This window comes from Sinocyclocheilus grahami, unplaced genomic scaffold, assembly GCF_001515645.1.
Source record: "Sinocyclocheilus grahami isolate Dianchi unplaced genomic scaffold, SAMN03320097.WGS_v1.1 scaffold9575.1, whole genome shotgun sequence".
In the NCBI taxonomy this organism is placed as follows: domain Eukaryota; kingdom Metazoa; phylum Chordata; class Actinopteri; order Cypriniformes; family Cyprinidae; genus Sinocyclocheilus; species Sinocyclocheilus grahami.
This window is the reverse complement of record NW_015512710.1, coordinates 2,035-5,237: the sequence shown is the minus strand read 5'-3', so window position 1 is coordinate 5,237 and position 3,203 is coordinate 2,035. Positions and strand designations below refer to the sequence as shown.

Here is a 3,203-nt window from a genome sequence, read left to right as displayed (position 1 = left end):
AGGGCATGGACCAATGCAACAAATACAGCGTTGAACTTCAATTGCACTGAACCTTAAGCCTTATTAATCTCACAATCCGAGTGCCCCACCTGCATTTCACTGTTTGCTTTGGTGTGACCGGGTGGCCCTGATACAAAATCCATTATTTTCTCTCAGCCTCAGTTCCAAGTAATAGTCCCAGTGCATGATATATAACCACAGACAGCTGTGACCTGGGTTCAAATGCTGTTTTGCGTTTTCATACACTATGAATACACTTGTTATTAGACCTAGTAGCCTCAGGAACATTGGGTAAAAAGTCCTGACTAGAGCCTGTCAAAATTACAGCTTCGCTAACAATGTGAAAAATCATAGGCAATGACAGCGGGCATCAACTCTTGAAGTAGATCCCAAGAAACTTTTGCTGAAATATCAGAAAAATAAACAGCAAGAGCAATGATAAAAATGCTCTGGATTGATGTGAACTCGTAGGATAAACATATGGACAATGCACACATGGTCCTCACGCCCAAGCCCACTTACTTCATTTTAAGATGACATAAGCGAGGATGTGGTGTTGATTATGTTTGGCTGAGGAATGCAAGGAGGGCCATGATTTGTTTCATACTGTGAAAGGTCATGGATCACTATTGATATATTGACTTGCCTCATTTTGAAATGGTATCAGCGCTTGATATGGTCTGGTCCAGGATATTACGTTACAATCTGGTTTCAACAAATCTTGTAACTTAACTCTGTCACTTGTTTCTACAATGTGGACTGCTGTGTTTTCCTCCAGTGTAACGTACTAATGTATTTCTCTCTTTGTCTTCTTCAGGGCTTTATTTTCATATGAGGGAGTGACCAACAATCTCAAACTCACAGATTCAGGAGGTAAGACTAACAATTCCTCCTCTTTCTTTTGTGTGTCTAAATTTTCACCAATGCTCAATAAAGCACAGCAGCAGGGGGTTGGAATTCCATTCATTTTCTCCATAAGTCTGTGTGATTTCAACTTAATAGAAAAAAAAACTGGTTTAGTTGCAGAATTTGCTAAGGCAGCCATGGAAACAGAAACAGGAATAACAGCAAATGACCATCCACTCCTATAAAGCATTGTGAATTACAAAATCAAGTCGATTCGAATATATTTTTATGAATATTTTATATTATCATATAGCTTTTGTACTTATAATCACTGGCTTATTGTTTTAGAATATCTATGGTTTTATCAAGTATAATATTATATATATTATCATCAGTCTTCCCACAGCCATGGAAAAGCTGGACATTTTACCATTATTTACCATTCATTTAAGTGAAGGAAATTAATTAAATATTAAAGTTGATTTTGTAAATCATAAATGTTATGGAAATTTCCATTGAAAATAAATGCTCGGCTCTAAAATAATTTGACAATTGTCGCCATAATTTTTTTTTCTAAAAAGAGTAGTAATTATGAATAACAAAAATCTTGGAAATTCATCGGTCAAAAAGTGTGGAGTGACAGTATTTTGTCTGAGATCAGTAGTTCATTCGTACAAGTCATTAAACATACCTGGACATATTGTTCATTCCTATATAATCTTTGGGATTATTTGCGGGACAGGAGTGTAGACAGGGAAGTAGAGACGAGAGAAGGGGAGTGGGATTGGGACATGTGACACCTCAGACCGGACTTGTACCCAGGTCCCCATAGGTCAACAGCTCCTATATAATGTCCTGAGCTTGTGCACGGCCCACTGCACCACAGCTCTGAGTTTTTGAAATGCCTATGGAGAATATGAATGGAAAAATCAAGGTCACTTAAAATGTGGGCAGTCACTGTTGCGCTCTATCTGAGAAAATTAAAAACTCAGTCTGAGGGCAATCACGCAACATTCATGAGTGAAATGCTTTACCAATTAGGCTGAGACTGCCAACACTGTTCCTCTTAATATCAGACGAAGCAGAAAAATCTCACTTGAGTGCAGAAGAAAAGACCGGCTCTGCTTATTACATCAGACCTGTCCTGTACTCTGGAGATTATCATTATAATCTGGTAAATGAATGCTAGTGTTTCATGGTGGCTGAGGTGTTTACTTTCATGTAGCCATTATTTCATGAAGACAATTTGGACCTCTTTAATTTTGTCCTTCCCTCTTAATTTCTCTCTCTCATCTGCCAGCTGGAGGTTTGACAGAATTGGTTGGGAAATTTCACAGCAGCAGGCCCATGTATGGCCTCTGCAGGGTGGGACTGACAGAAACAGGACAACCACAGATTGTCATGGTTTGCTGGGTAAGTTCGCATGCAGAATCTGTATGTTTATATCAGTTTATTTCAGCCATAACAAATGTATGCAAATAACTACACTAAAATGTAGCTTCTTGAGTTCTCTCCTGAACTGCAAATAGACAGTGTCCTAAACTTTAGATGAAACGTCTGTCTTTCCCCTTCTTTTGAAGTGCTTCAAACGTTTGTAGTTTGTATAACAAATAGTTCTGGATGAGGTCATTTTGCCTTGTTCTGATTGGATATCAGAAGTTTATACTTAGCTCCCATTGGATGTTGCCGTGGGGTGTGAGCCTGAAGTGGTTCCTCATTGGTTGGAGCTCCCACATCATTAAACAGTCCGTGTTTAAGCGAAGGATATGCGGCTCCTGTTGATGAGATGTGTCAATGATTTCACTTCACAAAAGGGCTTTGACCTTCAGACTTGTAGCTGAAGGAGCTCAAATACAGATGCAAAGAAGCATTCTGGGAACCATCCTAATATCCATCGTGGATGTGGTTGCTAAGACGATAAGTGGGAATGATAAGTGGGGTGCCATCTGTAGCCAGTCAGGCATTGTATAGAGGAGGGGGGAGTGGTCTCTGTGACCGGTTAACTGCAAGAGACTTTTTTGTGAACTAGACTGGCACTCACACACACACACACACACACACACACACACACACACACACAGAGTACACACCTCTGATGATGTAGAACAGGGGTGTCACACTCATTTAAGGTTGAGGGCCGGATCGGAGAAAATATCCCCTTGTGCGGGCCGAATTACCTTTTGTTAAACCCTAGTTTGCTCACAATTACATTAATATTAACCATACAAACTACAATATAATTTAAAAAAACATCTAGGACAACTAGATGCTTGGTTATTTTAGGGGTGTGCAATATTGACACAAAATTTCTTTCTTTTTTTTTTGATAGTGATAATTACCATATTTTGCAGAGTGTG

General features: G+C 39.2%; 1 long non-coding RNA gene across 1 annotated transcript in view; it reads left to right on the top strand.

The window, feature by feature from the left end:
• The first annotated feature begins 814 nt into the window (after positions 1-814).
• The window catches only part of LOC107578287 (uncharacterized), a 3,350-nt gene continuing 961 nt past the window's right edge, over positions 815-3,203 (top strand). Inside the window, exons 1-2 of the long non-coding RNA XR_001608331.1 lie at positions 815-873; positions 2,147-2,259. This is a non-coding gene — a long non-coding RNA (uncharacterized lncRNA). The remainder of the gene's footprint in view (positions 874-2,146; positions 2,260-3,203) is intronic.